This window comes from Dipteris shenzhenensis, chromosome 24 (assembly GCF_047967505.1).
Source record: "Dipteris shenzhenensis isolate YYH24624 ecotype China chromosome 24, Dip_SZ_1.0, whole genome shotgun sequence".
In the NCBI taxonomy this organism is placed as follows: Eukaryota; Viridiplantae; Streptophyta; class Polypodiopsida; order Gleicheniales; family Dipteridaceae; genus Dipteris; species Dipteris shenzhenensis.
In genome coordinates this window covers 51,543,328-51,569,501 of record NC_141619.1, presented here as the reverse complement: position 1 = coordinate 51,569,501, position 26,174 = coordinate 51,543,328, and the positions used below count along the sequence as shown (strand labels likewise).

Genomic DNA, 26,174 nt, shown 5'->3' with positions numbered 1-26,174 from the left:
AGACATTGTGTGCATGTACATGCAGAGGAGATAACCATTGGAAGGTCTTTTGTATCCCTTTTGTTTACCTTACACCCATGGGAACCCTTGCTAGCTTGAGATCCTGGCCATTGATAGATCCATGACCACCATGAGATGGCATGAGACACCTTGTGCTAGCATTCCCTTGAGGGGGGGTTTGTTGGGATATCTCAAGGTGTATGCCTCAGGCACACCTTGGTTTCTATGTGTGAGTGCTAGAGACACAGTTAGGTGCCCATAAGCACAGTTAGGTGGTGGTAGAAGCCACATAGGATGATTGAGAGAATCTAGGAGCAGATCGAGGAGATGATTGTGGAGCTCTAAAGTCATCAGTGATGTCAGTGAGCATGTAAGAGGTGCCTACATAAGGACCTCACTCTTCTTCATTCTATATGCAAGTACTCTAAGTTTGTGTTCACTCTATTCTTTCCTTTCAGTTTACCAACAGAGGGCTCATCACTAGGGGATCTCCTCATACAGATATTGTTATATGCTGATGATATAGTCCTCATATCCTCTTCAGCAGAGGGACTACAGAAAGATCTGGAGGCCTTAGAGGTGTTTTGCAGAAAGAGAGATCTGACGGTCAACCTTGGGAAAACTAAGGTTACGATCTTCAACACCTCACGAGCAGTGACTAACTCACTTTCACCTATCGTGGTGAACCAGTGGAGATAGTGCAGTCATACACATATCTGGGAGCAGTCTTCACAGGACCCATCTTCACGATGAAACATGCAACCTAGGCACGACTCACACAAGGGTGTAGTGCTTTGGCTAGACTAGAGCGGCTACAACCGAAACTGACGAAACAGCTATGGCTTCATAAAAACCAGACAGAATTCTACTCTCAGAAGCTCTCCCTCCCTCTCTCTCTCTGGAGAAGCACTAGGGCCCAGGACAAATTGTCGGGCTGGACCCCCCCGAAGGTCTTTTATTCATTTCAGAAATTCCATACAGAAGTTCAGCTTAAAGCTGTCTCGTAAGTCTCTCCCTCCAAAACATGAAAAGAATTCCTCTTTTACAAGAGCTTCAAGCCCCATTCAAATTGGCAACATGCCACTTGTCTAAAATCTAGACTAAAACCTATTACAAGCCACTAAGGGCCATTCTGGAGTCTTCAAAGCTCTCGGTCACACGAACCGCTTCCTGGATGCTTGTCAGGCTCCCATTTCGCTTAGGAAAAATAGTCCTTGCTAGTACCTGCAACAATTAATTAAAGCGCACCACCATGGTACCCATTAATTGTTAGCGCTTTGCATGCAAATAACACACTGTGGACTAATCCTAGTCACGGTGGGCGTCCCCACTGAACACATGTGCACATCTAAACAAATATATATACAAATAAATATATATATATTTTCTCTGGTTGACCGGAGTCAACACTCTTGATTATAATTAAAGAGCTTTGACCAAGGGTCAAGGCGCCTTAATTATAGCCAAGTCTCTCCAACCGGAGTTGGCACATCTTGGTTAACCGGGGTTAACCCTCTTGGCGCATGCCAAGTCTTGTTGACCGAAGTCAACACTCTCTGACCGCAGTCAGATTTACTTGACTGGAGTCAATACTTCGACCATTAAAATAACTCTTTGACCGTAATTAACACATATAAAAACTCTTTAATTATGATCAAATAAATGGTCAACTGTACTTTGACTTAGGATATTTACATTGTGGTGACAGCGGCAGTGTTTCCAAGCGCACTTTCAAGATCCACCAACGAAGGGCTGGCTTTTCGACACACTAGTGCAACCGACTGTCATGTATGCAGCACCTTTCTGGGGGTGCAATCTTCCGAGGACAGATTGGAGGAGCTTCGAGCGGCTACAGGTGACGATGGGATCTAGGATGATCCGATGTAAGCCCTCAATTCCACATGAGATAGTACAGGCAGAGTTCGCCATGACACCTCTCCAGGTTGATGCCATCTTTCAGATGTGACTTTCATCCACAGGGTGTGGGACTTACCCCATTGGAGACTTCCAAGATTGGCCCTAGAGTCATCCAAACAAATCGCAGAGAGCGGGGCAGACACATGGTATGCACGCATATCTACATGGCTTGCTAGGCACGGTATCCAGATGGATAAGCTTCCCCCCTTTCAGTACAACATGGATGCACCTCCTAAGTTGATCCCGCATGATGAGATCAACCGTATTATACGGTTAGACCTCCTCCAACTTCACACATCCCAAACTTGGGGGGAAGACCGGAAACTCCCCACCAAGACCCAGTTCTATCGCGACCACTTTCTATGAGTATCAAAGGAGGGATTCATTATCAGACCCCAGTATCTTGAGGATAGAGCAGTATCTCATGCACTGAGAATTGCCATTGGTCAAATGCGGGTTTCATCCCATCAGCTGAGGATTGAGGCAGGGAGAGCAATGGGTATACCTAGAGAGCAGCGGATCTACACGCTATGTACGTTGGGGGCGGTTGAGACAGAGGAGCATTTCCTTTGTGTTTGCCCAGCCTACTATGAGATTCGAGGACGCTACCACTGTCTCTACCCAACCTACTATGAGGAATGGCTTCCGTCCTTTGTCACGACTGATGCATTTCCATGACCAGGTCTGTATCGGACTCTATCTGATGGAGATGCAGCGACACTGGGAGGCACTTCTACGACAGATCAGAGAGCAGCACAGGTTAGTCAGACCACTACAGTGTTGGAAAGTTCACCTCACCATCTGTAAGCCCCCAAATGAGGAGTGTGTGGGGGAGGGAGACCTAGGGCAGGATGTACCCAAGAGAGAAGAAAGAGAGGGGCTGCCACATGGGCAGCACCTCACAGGATTGCGACCTGCAGATGGCGGGATTGCGACCTGCAGATGGCGTCAGCATGGCAAGCCATATGGCGAGGGTAGTGGGCAGGTGAAGGACCTGCAACAGACCCTGATGATGGCACGGTACAGGCAGGTCAGGACAGCAGGATGTACGGGACAGTACGGAGCAGGACACATGGCTGGGAAGAGCCTGACAGAGGGCAGAACCAGCAGGCCTGGTGGAGCAGCAAATTGGGGCTGTCAGTGGGCAGTAGGCTCGAGTCTAGAGATAGCCAGCAGATAGGAGAAGGACCTTGTGGTAAGATCAGACGACCACATCATTGGTGGGACTCTGGATCTGTCTCTTTTGTATTGTGTCCATAGTTGTGGACGGAAATATATATTTTGCTGGTTTCTCTATCTAGTTTGGTTCATTGTCTATTCATGAGTCTGCACACCTATTGTATGCACATAAGTAAAGAAGTTTGTGATTCCACACCACACGCACACTGTGAGCTCTTGGGCATTACTATAAGTCTTCCGCTGCGTGTACCCTCTGTTGGGTAAATTCTAACATATAGAGGGTGACCGGGCACAGCGGCACGTCACAAACTTCTATACATTTGAGTCAACGCCCAGACACAGTGGAGTGGAGGAAGAGGAGCTAGCCGATATGAGAGCAGTCTGGATGAGCAGCCAGCATAGTGCCGAGAGAGGGACGCAGAGGCCACATGTGCGACAGAGAGCCCCTAGAGTACACTCTATTGAGGTCCGACCTATCACAGCTTTCCTCAAAGGAGACCGATAGAGACGAGGGATCACTCTAGACATAGCCCAGAGAGTCCAGAGAGCGAAAAGACTGCGCCTCCCGCAACAGCTCGACAAACGCAAATACGATATATTTTTGCAGCCCACCAGAGAGCCATCACTGTACCAGGCTTCAGTTTCGTCCTAGCACCTGGATAGATTGATTGATTAATTGATATGATATGATTATGATTATGTTTATGATTATGATTATGTTAGCATAGATTAGTACTCAGCAAGGATCCTAGCGTACCCTTTGCTTCAGCCCACTGAGGCTTGTATGAGTTCACTTTTCTATGCGCTTTGTCCCATAGGCCCACGAGGTCTCCCGTGGACGTTAATATATCTTTCTTTCTTTCTCAGCTTTCACACGTGTGGTGTACGACAATCCATACAGTCTGTACAGACAGCAGGGTTCATTCATTGCTGGTACAGGACTGCTGACAGGAGCATTTACAGCTGGTACAGACGCTGACAGCTACCATTAGTGCTGTACGGAGTTTCCTCTGGCACATGTGACTGAAAGGCGCTATGTACAGCCTCATTTACTGCTGTCAGGTCCATTAAATGGAGAACGGTCTCCAACAAGAGCATTGATTATTGTACGTAGGCATTGAAGGCTGCATTTACTGTAGTACGGGCAGCCGTACACAAACTGTCAGCTGTACGGCATTATTTGCTGCATTCATTTCAGGCGTGTGGTCCATACACACTGTACAGACCTGTACGAAATCTGCAGCAGTCTTTTCCTAGCGTTTCAGTTCACCTCGGGGCTCGTGCCAGCTGTACTGAGTTTCTTTGTTGCATTCACTATTCTGCTGTTGCAGTATGGACAGCCTTGCCTCATGAAGCGTGCCTTCATTTGCAATGGTTTGCCTCAGGAAGCGTGTCTTCATTTGCAGCCTTTGGGACTGCTATACATTTGCAATTGAAAGCCTTGAGGCTTGTGCAGTCTCTTGCATTCCCTTTGTCAGTTGTGGTATTTGCACTCCATTTGCATCAATGGCTAGCCACAAGGATGATCTATTTGGAATGATTGGGGCTGATGATGAGCTTGATGGCACCAATTATCCCATGTGGTCATACATGATGGGACATGTTTCGGTTGCCAAGAATCTATGGCATATTGTTTCAAGTTCTAAGGCACTGTTATTGGTGCTACACCTTAGCCTCTACTTCTTCAGGTGATGGGTCTTCATGTGATGGTTCTAATGCTACTACTAGGACACCTGCACCTCCTACTCCAGGTGCTTTGCCTCCTTCACAGGAGCAAATTCAATGGGATGGTCGTGATGCCAAAGCACATGCCTTGATTGCTCTTTCAGTGAAACGGGTTATTATCCCTCATATTCGGTCTTGCAAGACAGCTAAGCAAGCATGGGGTCAGCTTGCATCTTTGTATCAGGTGCGGAATGAGGCGAGGGTTGCCTATCTCCACAGGCAGTTGAAAGATTTAAAGCTTGATGAGGATAGTAACATGGATGCCTATCTCACGAGTCACTAATGTGAAGGATTTGAAAGAGCAGTTGGCCAACATTGATGAGATTATGCCTGATTCATATCAAGGCTTTGCTACTGCATTGAGGTTGGTTGCAGGGGGTGATGCCAATCATTTCTCATTTGACTAGCTTGTTGGGCAAGGTTTCAGCTGGAAAGCCCTCTCATTCCCATGCTGATCATTCACATCGTGCCTCTTCTTCAGGGGGTAACAAAAAGAAGAAGAGATGTAATTATTGCAAAAAACCTGGGCATGATATTTCTGAATGCGGGAAGCGCATAGCATCTAAAAAGAAAAAGAAAGAGTCTGGTCTTGCAGTATCTGGTTCTTCTAGTGCAGAAGATTAACATAAGTCCAATAATTTCGCACAAGACCACCATTGGGCTTTCTTGGTTACACATCAATATAATCCTGATGTTCATGATGCTTGTATGGCAGTTTCAGATGTTCGTGATGCCTGGTTCTTTGATAGTGGTGCTAGCAAGCACATCACTTCCTGCAGGAAGTTATTCAGCTCATTGGAGGTAACAACTAAGGGGGGCAGTGCCACATGTGCCAATAAACCATATACTATGAAAGGTATTCGGGCAAGTTGCTCTTACTTCTGTCTCTGGTGGTATTGTCACTCTAGAGCATGTGCTTTATAATCCAGGCATTCGTAAGAACTCTTATTTCTATTTCAACCATTGCTACATGTGGCTTTCAGGTTATTTTTTATGGTGTGAGATGTGTAGTGTATGATGTTACACACCCTTACCCTAGTTTTGACTAGCACATTGTCTAGCGGTCTTTATAGACGATGCTTATGACAGATATTCAGATGATGATGCTGCACTTGCCGATGCACATGCCTTTGCTATTGATTCTACCATGGCAGATACTCATTTGTGGCATGAGAGGATTGGACACCTCCATTTTCAAGCTCTGGTGAAGTTATATAAGGAAGATATGGTTGTGGATCTTCCTAAAATGCATATGCCTACCAAACATGTTTGTGAACCATGCTTGCTTGGTAAGATGCACCGTGCTGCGTTTCCCAAGGATGAGAGTTGGTGCTTCACGCAAGCTTTATCTGGTTCATAGTGATGTTTGTGGACCCAAGAGGGTTGTAGCTCTTTGGGGATTCTACTATTTTGTTACTTTTATTGATGATTTCACCAGATACACTTGGAAATTCAAATCTGATGTTTCTTCATGCTTCAAGCACTTTATTGCCTTGGCTGAGAATGAGAGTGGGCTGCACATTGCTCACATTAATACAGACAAGGAAGTGAATACATGTCGAAGGAGTTTGCTGTTTTTCGGGCTTCCCGTGGCATTAATCATCGATGCACAGTGCCTTATACTCCTCAACAGAATCCCGTGGCTAAATGGAAGAAAAGATCAGTGATGAAAATGGTCAGATGCATGTTGAAAGGCAAACATTTGCCTAATAAGTTGTGGTTGGATGCGGTCATGTGTGCAAATTACATCTTGAATAGATGTTCTACAAAGGCATTGCAGACTATCACACTTATGAGGCTTGGACGGGTCATAAGCCTCACATTTCTCACATGAGGAATTTTGGATGCCTAGCTTATGCCCATGTGCCTTCACAGTAACACACTAAGTTGGATGATAAAGCTGTTAAATGCATTTTTCTTGGGTATAGTTCAGAGAGCAAGGGTTATAAGCTATACTAACCCTGCACGGACAAGTGTTTTGTCAATCAGGATGCTGTGTTTGATGAATCTTCCACTATGCCTTTGCTGGACTGTCAAAAACAGCCCGTTGTTGATGCCCCAGACATATTTGACAGCTTGATGCCTTTGTTTCCATCCGATGCTCGGGATGATGTTCCATCTAAGGTTGTACCTCCTCCATCTGTTGGTCATTTGCAGCCACATGTGCAGACAGAAATTCATCCTCATATACCTATTATTGATCGGGATCGTTTGCACAAGGCTCTTGACGAGGAAAGAGCAGAAATTCAGGAGCCTAAAAAGATACCCCGTTGGCTCCTTGACACATTAAGAGACAGCAAACAAGATACTCCTCTGCCAGCCCGTACGAGAGCAGCTGTCCGGAAAGAGCATGCTAGTTTTGTTGCTTATGCTTTGGCTGCTACAGCATGCAATGAAGAGCCCTTATGTCATCAAGATGCCTTTCAAAATGATTGTTGGATGAAGGCCATGCCAGCTGAATTGGATTCTATCCATCAGAATGACACTTGGGAGTTGTGTGATTTGCCTCATGGCAAGAATGCCATTGAGACTAAGTGGGTTTACAAGATCAAATGGAAAGCTAATGGTTCAGTGGATCGTTCCAAAGCCCGTCTTGTTGCTAAGGCTATGCTCAACAGCATGGCATTGACTTTGAGGAGACTTTTGCTCCCACTTCCACGATCACTACCATTCGCATTGTTATTGCCTTTGCTGCCCACTTTCATTGGCAGATACATCAGCTTGATATTAAGACAGCTTTCCTTCATGGGCATTTGCCGGAAGAGGTCTATGTTTCCCAACCTCCTAGCTTTGAGGTTCAAGGTTCTGAAAGCAAGGTATGCCGCTTGAAAAAGGCCCTCTATGGGTTGAAGTAGGCACCTCGGGCTTGGTATTCGAGAATTTATTCTCATTTGCTCACACTTGGCTTTCAAAACAGCCCTACAGAGGCTACCCTTTACATCCGCAAGCGTAGGACAGATTTGCTGATTTTAGTCCTTTATGTCGATGACATGCTTGTGACTGGGACACATCTCAGCAAATTGCAGATTTTAAAATTGATTTGCAGCAAACATTTGCTATGTCTGATCTTGGTCTTCTGCACTACTATCTAGGCATCCGATTTGCTAGCAGTGAGGGGGGCATTTTGATGTCACAATCCAAGTACATTGGACAGCTTTTGCAGCGTTTTCAGTTTGAGGATTGCAAGCCAGTATCCACACCATTAGAGACTAGTTTCCACTTCTCTTCTGAGGATGGCAGCGGTACATGTGATGTCACTCTCTATTAGAAGGCAGTTGGTTGTTTGATTGACCTATGCCATACGAGACCTGATCTACAGTATGGTGTCTCACAGTTGACCAGATATATGCATAGCCCATCTATGCACCATTGGCATACCGTGAAGCGTGTTTTCAGATATCTTAAAGGCACTCAGCATTTAGGCCTTCTTTATGGGGCTGATACTAAAACCTCTCGCTTATAAATTACTGCAAAAACACTCTCATAAGCACTCTCTTTCTCCCTCTCTCTCCCTCTACAGACAGCTAGGGCCCAGGACAACATGTCAGGCTGGACCCCCCCAAAGGTATTTTATTTCTTGAGAGAAAGTGAGTACACAGTTCAGTGTAGAGCTGCTCATACAAAATCCAAAACGTGAATTGAAATTACATGAGCTCTCAAGCTCTCCTTCTTGGCAACAAGCCACTTGTCAATTTCTACATTACTTTCCTGATTGCATGCCACTAAGGGCAACTCTAGAGTCTTCGAAGCACTTGGTCACGCGAACCGCCTCCTAGATGCTTGTCACGGTGGGCGTCCCCACTGAACACATCTGCACACATAACAAATATAAAGATATATTTATTCTCTGGTTGACCGGAGTCAACGCTCTTGATCATAATTAAGGGGCTTTGACCAAGGGTCGAGGCGCCTTAATTATAGTCAAGTCTCTCCAACCGAAGTTGGCACAACGCTCCAACTGAAGTTGGCACATCTTGATTAACCGCAGTTAACCTTCTTGGTATAAACCAAGTCTTCCTGACCGAGATCAGGCTTACTTGACCGAAGTGAAGTATCTTTGACCGTAGTCAATTCTTTGACCAATAGAAAAACTCTTTTGACCATAATTAACCCAGATGGAAAACTCTTTAATTATGATCAAATAAATGGTCAACTATACTTTAACTTAGGATATTTACATTGTGATAACATCCCCTCGGCTTCTATTTAGTTGACCTCAACTGAAAAGCTTCCTTGTAAACATCCAAAAGCTGTGGATGATCGAACAACATGTCTTCATCCATCCACTTGGCATCCAATGCCGTATAATTCTTGAATTTTACAAGATACCTGTAAAATTCCTTGCCCTAAGGGCCTTTGCGTACAGTATGGCACACAATCTGCTCTGGCTGAAGAACCTCCTCCAGCTCATCCACTTCTGGTGGATCCTCTGATATTGCCTCTGTAGGCTCTGACCCCTGTAATTTCTTTAGAAGACTCGCATGAAATGCATTGTGAATCCTCCAATGCTAACCTGTATGCAACCTCATTTATTCTTTGTATAACCCTGAAAGGACCATAATACCTGGGAGATAACTTTGCATACACTTTCCGTTTGCCTTTAAACTTGCGGAGCCTAGCTTTCTCAAACTTTAAAAGTACCCAATCCCGTTCTTTGAGATCTAATTGTCTTCTATGCTTATCTGCCGCTCTTTTATGCTTCTCTTGAGACCTTTCAATTGCTGTCCGGACTTGGCTATAAGCTGTCTAGAGGTCTCTCACAAACTGATCACCTGCAAATATCTCGTCTTTGGTCCTTAGGATAGGTAGCAGAGTCACCTCTCCATAGATGACCTCAAAGGAGGCTTTCCCTGTAGAGCTGTGTACTGTATTATTGTAAGCGAACTCTACCAATGGTATTTCCCAGTCTGAACCTTGGTCACCCACGTAGCATTTCAGCATATCCAATGCTGTAGAGTTTGCTACTTCACTTTGACCATCTATCTGGGGATGGAAAGAAGATTAAAAATTCAGATTCGTCCCCATATTAGATGACCCATCACAGCTTGCCGTGGATCCAATTTACGAGAGTTAGATAAAGTGCATGTAATATATAGTAAAACAAATAGAACAATACATTAAATGAGAAGAAGTAGACTTACCACAGTTGCCTCATATGCCAACCGTTCGCCTGCACCAAAGCGCGAAGTACCTACGGCATCCAGCCGTCTGCTCGTAGCCCTCCTCTCACCCTCGAACATTTCGGGATGGTTCCTATTCTGCTTCTTGAAGAACTTCCAATCAGCTTTGTCTGCCAAGCTGGGTTTAGCCATCCCCTTTGTAATGGAAGTATGCAAGGTTGATCTACGATGCTTCAAGACCAAACCCATGAGAGTGTTCTCAACGGAAGCAAGAACGGAAGAGGGAGAGAGAGAAACAGAGAGCCACACAAGTTTTGGTGGGTGCAGAACACCCTAATCTTCTTTTTCATTCATTTATATATGTGTTTGAGTATTGTACATAACCGGGGTAAAGGCACAGTGACCTTTAATCCCCACAACCTCCCACTTAAAGGACCATGTGCCTTTAAGGGAGAACAACCAGTGAGCATACTAGATTGGGTGTTTCATCACACGGAAATACCAACAATAATCAAAAGACAAGTGCAAGGCGAGAATCTCCATGTTGCAGGAAAAGGTGATTTTCAAGTAGAGTGGCCCGGGGATCTTAAAACACTTAAGTGCATGTATAACATTAGTAAAGGAGGAATCCTAAGTCTAGGAAATGCATCTTTCTGGGTTATGGTGAAAGTGGAGAGATGGGCTAACGTCTCTGGGATCCAGAAGCAAAGAAGATCATACGCAGCCATGATGTAGTCTTCAATGAGAAGAAGATGCGTAAGGCACCCATGAGGGATGTGGAAATGAGGAGAATCACTTTCCAGGATGTGAATCCACCTGCATATGTTGATAGACAGCAAGCTGTCCATGCACCAAATGTGCAAGAAATGGTACCACCAAGTACTCCCACAGGTATACAATCAAGGGTAGATGATGGATCATCTATTGGTGGAAATGATAAGCCAAATGTGGCTGATATGCAGGTGCGACAACAAGCTGAAATGCCCTTGAGAAGATCATCTAGAGTGTCTAGGCTGCCTGATAGGTTTGTTCCAAGGGTAGACTATGTGATGCTTACTGATTGCAGGGAGCCTTCTTGCTACAGAGAGGCTATGATGCACGAGGATCAACACAAGTGGGAGTATGCTATGCAATCAGAGATGAGTTCACTTATGAAGAATAAAACTTGGGACTTGGTTTCTTTGCCACATGGAAAGAAAGCATTGCCATGTAAATGGGTCTACAAAATGAAGGTCACAGGTGATGATGTGCCTAGGTACAAGGCTCATTTGGTCGCTAAAGGTTTCAAGCAAGAGAAGGGTGTGGACTTTGATGAGATATTCTCTCCAGTTGTGAAGATGACCACACTTAGATGCATGCTTGGACTAGTGGCATCAGAGGATATGGAGTTTATGCAGATGGATGTCAAGACAGCTTTCTTACATGGGGATTTGCATGAGGAAATTTACATGGTGCAGCCAGAAGGCTTTGAAGAAAAGGGCAAAGAACATTTAGTTTGCAAGCTAAAGAAGAGTCTCTATGGTCTTAAGCAAGCACCTAGAGAATGGTATTATAAGTTTGATGCTTTCATTTGGTCCAGGGTTTTAGAAGGAGTGAAATTGATCACTGCCTCTACACTAAAAGGGCTAAGGATAATAGCCTGATAATCTTGGCACTATGTGTGGATGATATGCTATTGGCTAGCAAGAATACTTATGAGCTAGATGCATTAAAGGCCAAGTTGCATGAGGCCTTTGATATGAAGGATTTGGGACTTGCAGGTCATATTCTTGGTATGTGCATCACGCGTGATTGGAGTAGGAAATTCCTATTTTCCCCTTTTCTTTCACTATTTTATAATTAATGACTCATGATTTCTCAGGGATGGTTAAGGCACAAGGCATGACTCATTGTTCCATATGGCATGGAGGAGAGTTTTAAGGGCCTAGGATCTCGATCACTGACAATGGACTTAGGCATACCATGGTGTTTAAAGATCTGTGCCATGAAAAGCTTAGCCATATGATCTGCTTTTATGGATGCCGAAGCCATCACAATGAATGACAGAACAACCAGGATACACTGCACCAATGTACCAAACTCAAGCCCAAAAAAATATCAACTGCAATGACAATAGCCACATTGTCACTGTCACAAATACATGTTTTGCTGTAAGTAACCTCAAGGCATCCCAAACTAGCCAATAGCTTTTGCACGGTAGCTCAAAAGCAAAAAGTGTGAACAGAAGAAATGTAGCTTGTGAAAAACTCTACAACTTCTCAGTTTACAGTAGGTCCAAAATCCTTACACCTGCAAACTTTTACTGCTGTAATAACAGTCTGCAACAGTTTTGGCCTGTTTTGAAGTGCCAATATCTTCCCAATTGTAGCTCAGTTGCCTTTGCTGTAAATGCCAAAGTTGTAGACAATCAATAGATCTACAAACTTATAGTTTACTGCAGGTCCAAATTCATTATGAATTTTTTGATATTCACTGCTTTCAGCAGTGAATATCAACCACCTTATATCCGCTGTTGGAAACCACCACCTGCAAACTTTTACGGAAACCACCACCTGCAAACTTTTACTGCTGTAATAACAGTCTGCAACAGTTTTGGCCTGTTTTGTCAATATCTTCCCAATTGTAGCTCGGTTTCCTTTGCTGTAAATGCCAAAGTTGTAGACAATCAATAGATCTACAAACTTATAGTTTACTGCAGGTCCAAATTCATTATGAAATTTTTGATATTCACTGCTGAAAGCAGCCCCCTGCTCACTTTTTCTAGCTGTTGTCATAAACTGTCAAAACTGTAAATCATGGGCATACCAGGCATCATAACTTTTTCTCCAAATATCGAATTGAAACGCTCTCAAAAACAAGATTGTAGATTGTCCAAAAAACTAAAACTTCTTAGTTCAACTCAGAAGACAATTTCTCATGAATTCTCTGATATTCACTTCTGAAAACAGCCACCTACTCACTTTTTACTGCTATCACAAGACTGTAAATTGCCAATCACCAACTTTTCCTGAAGCATTTGAGGCATAAACTCCAATGAAATAGCCCAACAATTCTGAAAATTGTTGTCCAAAAGATTTCCTTAGTGGGAAGAGTATTGCACTAAAAAATAATCCCTTCCTAGGATACAAGACAACTTCAGAAAAACACTATCCACTCATGCTCACTTTCTCAATCAAACAAAGGCTCAAAATGCATCAATTGTAAGCGAACCGGAATGAAATGAGCTTGCTTGCTGAATCTATCAATGATAATCCAAATCCCATCATTCCCTGACTTTGATCTTGGCAAATCAAAAATGAAGTCCATTCTAATACTTTCCCACGGTGCCTGAGGCACGGGAAGAGACATAAGTAGGCCAGGTGCCTTCCGTCTATCATACTTCACTTTTTGACACGTAAGGCATTCGATAACAAACTGATGTATATCTTTCCACATCCCTGGCCAAAAGAAATACCTTTCTAGTGCTAGAGTTGTTGCTGTAATTCCTCTATGTCCAGCATAGGGAGGTACATGGCATCCTTCCAAAATCTTTTTCCTCATCTCCTGGGTGATGGATGGGCAATAAATACCCATCTTTCAAGGAATAGTGACTGGTAGACTGCCCCTCTTGCATTTGCTGTAAAATCTCACCAAAATCTGCATCATTAGCATATTGCTCCCTCATGCCTTCCAAGTCCTAATGATAAGCAATGGTCACATTGTTGACCTGGGGTCTTCGGGACAAAGCATCTGCCACTCTGTTCCGAATTCGTGGAGTATGGACAATCTAAAAATGATACATTGACAACATATTTGCCCATTTCATATGCTTCTCGGAGAGTTTTGTCTGAGTTAGAAAATATCTCTGACCTTGGTGATTTTTTTAACAGTAAAATCTGCACCCAAAAGATAATGCTTCCATGTGTTCACAGCATGAATGACAACCAACAATTCTTTTTCATAGATTCCCAGATATCTTTCAGCATCACGCAATCTTCGGCTTCATATGCTACTACATGTCCATTCTTATGTAATGCAGCCCCAACACACTCTCCACAGGCATCGCAATCAACATCACAAGATTAATGAAGATCCGGGACTACAAGAATAGGCTCTATAGTCAACTTCTCCTTGAATGTATTGAATGCTTTCTTTTGTGACATTCCCCATGTGAAGGCTGCATTTTTCTTAGTAAGGTCATGTAGTGGAGCTGCGATATCAGCAAAATGCCTGATGAATCTCCTGTAATAGGAGCAAAGTCTCAAAAAACTACGGACCAGATAATGGATCTCTTCCAAAAAGAATTCACTTTTCTTGCTATTGGCAAAAAGCTGATGATTTCGAAGTTCTTGAAATACCAAAGCAAGATGTTCCCTATGCTCTTCTTCTGTCTTTGAAAAGACTAGGATATCATCATGTGAAGTGCCTGTACTTTCGAAAAATGCGATCCATCATTCTATTGAATGTGGCTAGAGCATTTGTCAACCCAAAAGGCATCACTAAGTATTCATACAACCCAAATGTAGTGTGAAAAGTTGTCTTATGCATTCTCTCAGGTAGGTGAAAACTGCAAGCAGAAACAGTCTCTGTAAGTGTCTTTCTTTTATTTTTTGGACAGTAACCAGATTAGTAATTGCTGGTTACTCTAACCAGATTGACTGGTTCGGGTTTGGTTAGTCTGCAACTAGATTAACTGGGCTGGTCACAACCTGGTTACAGTGACCAAACTAGTCTGGTTGGGTCAACTAACTGGACCTCTAACCAATCCACTAACCAAAGTTAGGTTAGCTTAACCTCAAGTCTGCCACCTCAGCTGTCTAGCTGGCACTCCAGGTCAACTGCCACATGTTCTGCCGCGTCATCCACCGAGCGTCTGCCAGCATGCACTACCATGTCATCCACTGTGTCTGCCACGTCAACACCTGCACACGCATGCCACCTGGCTGCCACATCAGCTCGCACATGTGGCCGCCACGTCACCTGTGTGCCACGTGTCTTGACCTACCAAGACCACCTCTGCCACATGTGCACCACGTCACTCGTCTGCAAAAGCCACGTCAGCCTACGGTTTCCAGACTTTGGCTGCTGGTCAGCATCATGCGTTGCGCCTGCGTCTTGATCACTTCTGTAGCACCTAGCACCTGCGCAAGGGATCAACGACGGGACAAGTTGACGAAAGAACCTGCGTCTGCAATCTACAACACCTTATCAATGATCGAATTCGTCACACGTAAGGCGTAAGCTGATCTCTTTCACGCAGATTACCGAGGAGCTTCCGTTCTCAGCAGCAAGTGCTAGATGCATAATTATGGAGTCTTTCCCCTCGACAGTGCTCACAGAGCTGTTCATTTGCAAATACACCAATCTTAGATGCGCTCAGATTTGCAACAATAATACTCAGCGCTACATGCGCTTTCTCCCTAGCGACGGACCAATTTGCAAAAAATGGTGATTAGCTCGCTCGTCTCCCGTCAGCATCACGTGCATTGATTTTTTTACTCAAACTGTACACGTTCACACGCAGCTCTTGAATTCCCTTCACCTTCACGCTGATCTGCGTGTATCTATTATACACATCTCTCACAAACAACTAGAATCGTGTCCCGTTCAAAAAGAGGGCAAAACCTGCTCTGATTCCAATGAAACCTCTCGCTTATAAATTACTGCAAAAACACTCCCATAAGGGCTCTCTTTCTCCCTCTCTCTACAGACAGCTAGGGCCCAGGACAACATGTCGGGCTGGACCCCCCCGAAGGTATTCTATTTCTTGAGAGAAAGTGAGTACACAGTTCAGCGTAGTTCAGCGTAGAGTTGCTCATACAAAATCCAAAACGTGAATTGAAATTACATGAGCTCTCAGCCTCTCCTTCTTAGCAACAAGCCACTTGTCAATTTCTACATTACTTTCCTAATTACATGCCACTAAGGGCAACTCTAGAGTCTTCGAAGCACTTGGTCACGCGAACCGCCTCCTAGATGCTTGTTAGGCTCCATAGCGCTAGGAAAATAACTCTTCCTAGTACCTGCAACAATTAATTAATGTGCACCACCATGGCACCCATTAATTGTTAGCACTTTGCATGCAAATAACACACTGTGGACTAATTTTAGTCACGGTGGGCATCCCCACTGAACACATGTGCATACATAACAAATATAAAAATATATTTATTCTCTGGTTGACCGGAGTCAACACTCTTGATCATAATTAAGGGGCTTTGACCAAGGGTCGAGGCGCCTTAATTATAGTCAAGTCTCTCCAACCGAAGTTGGCACATCTTGGTTAACCGCAGTTAACCTTCTTGATATAAACCAAGTCTTCTCGACCGAGATCAAGCTTACTTAACCGAAGTCAAGTATCTTTGACCGTAGTCAACTCTTTGACCAATAGAAAAACTCTTTTGCCATAATTAACCTAGATGGAAAACTCTTTAACTATGATCAAATAAATGGTCAACTGTACTTTGACTTAGGATATTTACATTGTGGTAACAGATACTTCACTTGTCATGCATGGGTTCACTGATAGTGATTGGGCTGATTGTTCTGACACTCGTGCGTCACATAGTGGCAACTGTTTTATGCTTGGTATGTGTTTCTTGGTTCCGCAAGAAGCAGAGTACAGTTGCTACTTCTAGCTATGAAGCTGAGTACAGAGTAGCTATTATAGCTACAGTGGAGTGTGTTTGGCTTCGGAAGCTACTTGCAAATCTTTGTGCATGTCAAACTGCTCCTACCGTCATCTTCACTGATAGTCAGAGTGCTTTAATAGTTGCACGGAATCCATTTTTCCATGCTCGCACAAAGCACATTGAGGTTCACAATCACTATGTCAGAGAACGATTATCAGCAAGTGATATTGAGTTGTCTTATGTTCCCACTGAAGACAACTTGGCAGATCTTTTTACGAAGGCTCTACCTCGACGTAAGTTTGAGGCTTTTCGGCAAGCTTTAAACTTAGTACCTTTTGTAACTTGATCTATTGTACTCTGTACAGTCATAGGTTGCTATATCCCTACGGGATGAACATGTGTAACCATGACACTAGATATTTAGGTATCCTGAGCCATGTCCAGGATACTTCAGCCCATACCATGGAGGGGGGTTTGTAGGCCATCTCATGGGCTATCCATAGATGCCACTTATACCTTAGTATGAGCCTTGTAGGCCCAGTTATAGTCAGTTAGGACTATTGGTACAGTTAGTTTATGTACCATCTAGGTCAGTTAGGACACTTAGTCCACTAACCAGTTAGGACAGTTAGCCCTAGGGTTTTGTTATGTTGGCTCTCCCTTGAGCCTCCACACTTGTACTTGCATCACTGTAGGTCAATTAGGACACTTAGTCCACTAACCAATTAGGACAGTTAGCCCTAGGGTTTTGTTATGTTGGCTCTCCCTTGAGCCTCCACACTTGTTATGTTGGCGACACTGCCTTGACACTCATGGAGCAGAGCCCCATCCTACTTGGCCCGCATCTAGTGTACCTCTTTCCTTGGTACCATGGCTTTATTATGGAGGACATGGACACGACACACCATGTTCCTTGTTTTTCGGTTACATTGCGCTTCCCAGGGCTCCCACAGGAGTATCGAGCCATCCTCCCCTCCATTGGTCGGGTATTTGGCATCGTGCTTGAGTCTCCGCCACCAGAGTTGGCCGCTTCAGTTGTAGCAGATGACGAGGTCCCTAGGATCAGACTGGTGGTTGAGAGCCCAGAGTCCCTCCTAGAGTTGATCCTCCTAGAGACCCTCGAGGGGGGCACACTTCGCCAACGAGTGGGTTACCAGGCCACTGCAGATAGATGGGTCACCTAGCCAAAGATTGCCCCTGTGCCCATGGCCGAGCTTCTCCGCCCCCACCCCCATCCTAGAAGTGTGAGCGGAAGCACTACCTCTCTAGTCTGGCCAATGATGCGTATCCTCTGCCCAAGAGTGCCTGCAGAGAGTCAACTCCTCATTTGACACCCGTAGATCAGGGATTAGGATGGGCGTATGCACCAGCAGCGGACTCACATCGGTTGGGTGCAATGGGACAATGGCCCAGCTTGCTCCTTTGGCAAATGAAGCAGATTACCCATGGAGGCAGAGGCGAGGCTTGGAGCCTTAGCGCATTTGCGAGGGGCAGGGCAGCGGATGAGGGAGATTGACTTAGCCATCCTTGAGTCTTGGTGGGACTTCGCGTGTGGATGGACAGCACATGGTTGGGTCAGTTTTCTCGGACTGGGGTCCCCTTGAGGATGATGATGCAAATGCAGCGAGGCAGCGCGCAACCTAGTTTTTTCTATATAGGACCTTGAGGCCTACTTCAGGCATGAGAGAGACCCAAAGATGGATGGGAATCTGGATGGGATTCATTGGCAAATGATCAGAGTGGTGGGCCGATTGGGGAAGGAGTGGCACATTGATCCTCCCAGCCTCCAAGAGCAGGATGCCCCCAGATGGCACCTCTGGCTTTGGGAGGGTAGGCCCTTGAGAGAGGTCCAGTGGGATCCGGGAGAGTGGTTTTGGCCCTCTAGGAGCGGCCTCGCCGAGCAGGTGGACAAGGTGTCCTTTTCCTACACCACACGGATTGGCAGGAGGACTCTTCAATTTGGACCCCTTTAAGGGAGAGGCATTGGGAGTGGTCCCCAGAGTGGCCCAGAGAGTGCCCCAGGAGGGTTTTGGACACATTTATGGTCCAGTTTGCGGCCGAGGAAGATCTACTTCTTCTTCTGGCTAGCCGCCCACGGAGGCTTGCCCATTGGCCCGTGGTTGGAGCAGATGTGAGTGGAGGGGCAATGTCATTGTTGCTCTTCTGGATTTCTGGAGATGATCTTTCTTGCCTCCGGAACTGTCGTAGCACAACGAGGATTTGGATGGGAGCACTCAGGATTGTGGCTTGGTTGACCGAGGGAGGTCACGCGTTCCGGATTGATGAGGTCTCTCCAGCTTACTGGATACAGGGTCAGAGCATTCAGAGCATAGAGCTCCATCAGGCGGTCCCTCTTGATAGCCCGGATGGGTTGATTCCACACAAATGAAAGGTAGCCTTGAAATATAATTGTTGAAATATAGATGGAGCTATTTGGCAGTTTTGTAGTGAGGATCCCAACAGGCAGGACCACCACAATAGAAGCGTGAATGTTGATGCTCTACCTAAATAAGCCAAAGCACCCACCTACGTTATCCATCATACAAGTACGGAGGTCTCCTCTTTCTATCTTGCAACGAGAATTGTTGTTTTAGTTCAGCGCTTGTTATCATTAACTAACACTTCTTCTTTTCTTCTTCTTCTTCTTCTCATCTCTTACATACACACACTTCCGTTTCAAAACCCTTAGTACGATGATAATATGATGATAAATATTACAATGGAATGACCTCTATGTAGGACACGATAGTTCGCTAGAGTAGAGTTTATATTTTTAGGGTTTGCGTGTCGTTTCACTAGTTTGAGAACTACCATATAAGCTCCGCCTCTCGTATCCGTAGTTTGCCCCCTGAAAGGAGTCACCCGATGCATCCTCCCCTGGCTTCTCTTCCCCCACGGCTTTGGTGTCTCCCGCTGGCACGACTCATCTGTTCTCAGTTCATCGCCAATGGCTCGGCTGAAGCAGTTGGAGCCGTCTTGATATCCCTAGGCCACAAGTCGCACTTTGCGAGGTCGATCTTCAGGAGTTCATCAAGCTGGACACCAGACTGAAGAACTGCGCTTGGTTCTAGCAAAAGTCTGAAAGGGATAAAAAGGGCATGGGGCATTTGGGTTCAAGCTCGAGATGAGAAGCGCCTAATAAACTTCAATGCATGAGTTGCACAACAACGCATAGCTTTTAAGCTCTCATACTACCAAAATTTTTGAACGGGACAATCAAACGCCTAGATTTATCTCTACGGGAGCCGTTCCGGTAAGTGAACAAATCCTTTTGCTAATATTTAGAGCTTGTTTGCTTGACAAAATACCAAAAAATTCCGTCAACCAGCGTATCACCAACCTGGCCTTCTGCGAGCTACTGCACGTTTCTGTGTTGCCCAGGCCCAACGAAACTTCTATCTTCTCTGCAAGTTGGTGCTGTTAGTTGAAGCGGGAAACGCTAGTTGCCCGTTGGTGCCTGTCTGTGCTGGAAAAGGGGAGGGGGACAGACTTACGTAGGCGACACAGTGAAGCAAGTCAGTTAGCAAGGCTGGTAGTGCGTGTATCAAAGACTCCACTCTGATGATTGTTCTACTTCAGGAGGTTGCCACCTTTGTATTGATTGTATTGAAGTGTTAACAACACTCTCTCAAACTGATGAAGAGATTGCAAGATTCCGATGAAGCTGCATGCATAGATATTGTGTCATAGCAATAACAAGATGAATGATCATAAACCACTAGCACAAGAGGGCGGAAAAGAATTGGGAAAAGACTGGCCTAAAGCTGAGAGAGAGAGACTATAGGGAAACGAGTGAAAGAAATGAATGACTTTTGTCATTCATAAGGCCTGCCCAAAATGTAAAACAAAGGAGGTAATGAATGGAGAGAGAGACAGAATGATGAGGGGCCCTAAGTCTTGAACGTTAGTCGCCAAACTCGTCTCAAAGCCATTAGTGCACTTAACTCCCACTTTACGACAACCAATCAAAGTATCACACCTATTTTAGAAGCAAATTAATCCAAAAAAATTTTGAATTTTTGCTTTACAAAATGAGAACGATTGCTACGGCTACCGAGAGAGCATGCCAAAAATAGCAACTAGAACTTGGACCAATAGTTAAAAAAGAAATGAATTTTTGAAATTGAAAAAATCTAATTTCGGCTTCTTGGGAACACACATCTCCAATTAGACCTACCCTCCTAAGGCTAGGCCAATCATACAGGGTTCATAGGAAACCTGCAAACTATATACAATGAACCTCGAACATTTTTTTTATTGAATTGTGATTCAGCACTAGGAATTTCAGTTGTCTTCCAAGAAATTCACATCTACATTCTACGACATTTATATGTATTTTCTTTTTCTTTATTTTAATAAATCTTAGTTCTTTGAAAAAAATTCATTTTCACCTTTAAAAAATATTTTCTTGATTTTGTAAACCTGCAAAATTTTAGGCAATTTAGCTATGTTTTAGCTTTATAATCTCTCAAGAAAAACCTTCAAATTTTTGAAAACCTAAGTTTTATGATTTGTTGAGAAAAATGTTTCTATGAACACTGTTGTGTATGCAAGCGTCTTAATCATGGGAGGGCTTATGGAGCACTATCATGATTCCACATATGTAATGGCGGGTATTTAAATTACTAGGATTGTGGGTTCAAGGATGCTCCCCTACTTGTTTTGGAGTTAATTGGTGTTAAATGTGTCGAGCGATGGCCCAAAGAGGCCTAGACCCTCTAGAGCAACCCATTGTTATATTTGCAGCATACACAACATGATATTGTTTTGTGGTGGCTCATGGATTTTAGTTGGAGACGTACTCATGATTAGTTGTCTGATTTGGCACGTTGAGTTGGTGTACTAGAGTATGAATCTTTTATTTATGCTAGCTTGGGAGCCTGTCTTAGCACTTTGATGATATATGCTGTAGAGAGAGGCATTTTTGCGTTCGTCGAGACAATGAATGATTTGGTGCCATGGGAAACTATTGCAAACCTTTGTGGAGAATGGAGTAAAAGAAGCCTTTATGAGGATTGAGGAGGCAAGTAATAGAAGGAGTCATCCCATGCATGAGGTATGAGGCCAATAAGATAGATCATAGGAACATGGATAGTTGACAATAATGGGAGGATCCACATTAGAGACAAATAGCAACTCCAAATCGATCGTAAGAGAGCGACACGAGGACAATTGCACAAGGGATTACAATGGCAGCGTATTATAAGGAAGTGAAAGGAAATAGCCAAATAAATTACAATGGCACCCTATCATCAAAAGCATTCACTCAACTTAGAATAGATTGAACAAAGAAGAAGAGCTTGAACAAGGAGTTAGAAAGAAAAAACTAAGAACCTAAGATAAGCTTACAAAAGTTAAAATCATGAGCTTAAATAGGTTCCTAATTCATTAAAATAAAAGTAAATGTTTAAAAAATAGTATTTAGCTTCTTTGAAAAACTAGCTAATGACTTTTAGAAGATGGTTACCATCCTAAAAATTAACCATACTTACAATTTACGCTTGTTGCATCATATAAAGGGTATCTACTTTAATTATCACAACCGATAAGAATATAATTCCTACTTGAGACTAGCTTGAAAAGGTGGCTTGTTGGGGGTTCCATGATACCTTGATATCATGTTAAGTATAGCAATACTGGAGAATACCATTACCTATGGCATTCTAAGTTTTATTTCCTTATAACATAGGCATATAATGTCTTACAGAATGTTTGCTATACATGCTAAATTAGGTATATTTTTATTGTGAAGTAAGGAATTTTAGATGTAGGGGTACCTTCTGTGAATTTCACACATTATTTTCTCATTGTTGTACTATTGAGTTTCCTACGTAGAAAGAGCTTCATCTTAGTAGGCATATGCTACGGGCATAGAAGTTGATAGATAAAAGGAGTTTATATGAATCTTTGAATTTTGTAGATTTAGATCAAAATAAATGGAATATCCACAAGGTGGATGTAATCTCCAAAATCACCTCTCCTTCTTATAATTGATCCTTACATTCACATTACATAACTTAAAGACCTAATCAATGGTTTTGAGTTTGGTGTTAATCCAAGTTTTCTAGTTCAAGTTGTGAGCCCAACAATGCTTCATATCATATCTTTACAAAATCCAAGTTAGTCTTGGTGTGCTAGGCCTAATGTGAATTAATTGTGAGAAATCAAGCTCTCACAATGACACTATTAGATGCTACAACATCATTCGGGCTAACAACATTGGGTTTAAGTTCCTTATTTTCAATTAAGGCCATGAACACAACATTATAATTCTAGCATAAAGGCCCACTACATAGCTCCAAAAATCTTATTTTACCCCATTTATTATGATATATGCATATGGATGAATGCGAAAATGTATAATGAGACGAATCCAATAACAAATTCATACTCTAAAAGCAAAAACGTTAGTGCAATTTCAACTTCATGATAGTCACCTAGAAGATCAAAAACCATGTAATGCATAACGAATAGTAGGAACTAGCTGCTATGACCTCTTGAAAGACAACATCAATGCCCAATGGTGGGTGCAAACTTAGTATAAATATATGCTCTCAGATGACATATCCGCACACCCACTCACATTATAAATAAGGAGCAAAAGATTTCCTCATTATTAAGACAACAATCACTTCCCAAAGAGCTTCATGTTGATAGGTCAGCCACCTCATCCTGAATTGAGGAACACTTATAATGCATAGATATGTATAAGCAAGATCTTTTCATGTTCTCTAGCCATGGTGCAATGCCTTAGTTCTAATTCTATAGATGACCTTTAGTAGTATTGTTCCCTTGTTCTCCATCTTTACGTCATTTTCTAGTGATTTCATTCATCTATTCAATGACACAAAGTAATAATGTTATGCTAAAATATCAAAAAGCAAGTTGAATCACACCATGAAAGTCGCTCTTGAATGATGTTGACTTAGAACATGCATTCACTAATAATAAACTAAGCACCAAAATTGGTGATGACAATGACCATGGCCTTATGTGAGAAGTCTCATGTCCAATATCTTCAATTGAATACTATACATGCAAAATGAGTTGAATAACTAAAAAGGCCCTCCTCTTGAAACCCTAGCATACTTAAATTAGATACTTTTATGATTAACTATCTTGAACAAGTTCATGGGGGAGATTAAGAGTCAAATAAGCAAAAGTCCTTTCTGCCACATGCTTTGAAGAAGGAATCATTCTATAAGTGCAAGGCACCAATGATTTCAATTTCATTGCTGTTGAAGTAATGAATACATACCCCAAAGAATCAAGAGAGAATATATATTGAATATATATCCCAAAGAATCAACACATAAATAAAAAGGGTTGTTTTGAATTGCTTGATACTCCTCTACAAGGTTGAAAGCAATAGACACCATCAGACATAGCAAAGACTAATTCATGTAACTTCCTTACCAAACTTCATTAGCACACGACAAACAATGAATACGCATATGCTCTCACATGCATGTGTATCCACATATACATCACATGACAATGATTTATATATTTAAAAAAATTCTCACCAACAAATGCATAGATCCAAATACTCACCAACATGCATTTACATAATTGAGTTCAAATTGAGTCTTTGTCAAAACTTCTAAAGAAATTGATGAATTCAAGATCTAGAGGACAGGCTAATAAAAAATTAATCCATTCTAAATAACCATTTTGTCAAGAAAACATTCTCTCATTTTGGTCTCTTACAAATAATAGATTCTTCAAAAGCTAGCCAACAAACATATGGCAATATTAGCTAGCCCCACTTGGGAATAAAAAAGGTGAGATTTGTATTATCCACCTATATAATAAACAGCTAGTGTTAATTGTCACTTTGAGGCAATGTTGTAGCTAATTTTTCCTTGGCTCCCATAATCAATGACAAAAGCAATGTTTCATGTATCCTATGTATGTACATACATACATACATTCATACACACGCATGTGCGCACACACGCACCCACACATATATATTCACACACACACACAATATGTATGTATGTATGAATGAACCGGCTTAATTTTTAGGTTTTCCAACTAACTAACATCATTTAAGACTTGACTTCAATTGAAAAGGTTGTGGGTTGAAAGCTCAACCTTATATATTTTATTAAGTTTTGATCACTTTGACCCTACCACCATATCACATCATCAACAAGCTTACCAAATCTTGTAGGCATTTATACAAGATCAAATAACATTTGGAGTCATTTGTAATCCAATTCACATTAGAAATCACATTAACATGCTTATATTATGCTAGTTTCCTTGTTTCTATTATACATTTGCAATCCTTAATAGTCTAAGCCAAATTTCAACAAAAAATGCATCGTCAATCTTGAGAATGCACTGGCCCTAAGTCTTGTAGGATGGGAAGGCTAGGTCAATTGAGAAGGCGTATCCTCCGTCTGGCAACCATACAACCATCCTGCAAGTGAAGTCTCATTACATCCTTTGCATTTTGGACACAATCTGGAGGGCTCCTAACCATATCCTTTGCGCTGTCAAGCAACCCCAAAGACAACGTGGAATCATCTCCAGGATTATGTTTGCACAACAAGGGCATATACCATCCACTTACATCTCCTCTGACCATGGGATGATGGGCATGCCTCCATAGGCCACCATCCAATAGAAGTGAGAGATGTACCAGGCCTAGATGTGGTCCCAAAATGAGCCCAAAAGAGGGAAATCACCTCTAAGGGAACTACTGCTTTAACCAATGGCACTCTTGTGAGGGGGACCAAGTTGATGTCTCCAATTGTAGTCATCGCCCAATTTGAGTGGGGTGAAAGAAAAAGGACACCTCCTCAACTCTATCCAAGTGCCCTATGCAAACTGACAAAAACCACTCCCTCAGATCCCACTAAACTTCTTTGAGAGGCCGACCCTCCCATAGTTGAAGGTTCCACCTCGCCGCCTCTTGTCTTGAGAAAATAGGAACTGGGTCAATGGTCCAATTCATGCCCAAATGGCCTACCACTTGAACCCTTTGCTACTAGAATGAATCCAAACTCCCATCTGTAGCGAAAGAAGCCGAGGGACTACCACACAAATTGAATCTTGAGAGGCACCACGATCCTTGAGAAATATTGTACAAATGGTGGGGGTTGAGGGGCTAGACAATCTCTCCCAACAAGCCTCAGAGATTGCAGTCTCAATCTCCATCATCCATGTGCTTGTCCCCCCTCAAAGGAAAAAGTGCCTACTCTCATGCCTCTACCTCCACCAAAAGGCATTTTCATGTGCCAAAGGACGTAGCTGGGCCACTATCCTATTGTGCCCAACCAATGTCTATGCAATGCTCCATCATATGTTCCTCTTGATCCCACACCTCTAGATGCCATACGAGTGGCTTCCTCTTGAGCTCCTTTGGACATAAAGGGCTAGCTCGAAGGAGTCCAGCATTGCCAAACCCTATGCAGAAAGTTTTGGCCAAGCTCTAATACTGAAGCTTGCATTGTACTCTCTCCAACACTGTGGCAAACCTCTCTAACATTGGGGCAAATTATTTCTCTAATGAAAGGTCAATTCCAACCTGAAAACCTAGCCATCTCATTATGTGTCCCCTCTGAATCCATTACAAGCCATCCTAGACCTCCTCAATTGCCATGAGGAA

General features: G+C 43.2%; 1 protein-coding gene across 2 annotated transcripts in view; it reads right to left on the bottom strand.

Moving 5' to 3' along the window:
* LOC147886747 (transcription factor) overlaps window positions 1-20,420 on the bottom strand; it is a 95,348-nt gene extending 74,928 nt beyond the window's left edge. The window contains exons 1-2 of one of the 2 annotated variants that reach the window (XM_087395753.1): window positions 20,047-20,420; window positions 19,893-19,956 (exon numbers count right to left, since the gene is read on the bottom strand). The gene's annotated coding sequence lies outside the window, so the exon portion shown is untranslated. Of the gene's footprint in view, window positions 1-19,892 lie in introns of both variants that reach the window. The other variant, XM_087395752.1, reaches the window with a different exon arrangement.
* Window positions 20,421-26,174: the final 5,754 nt, after the last annotated feature.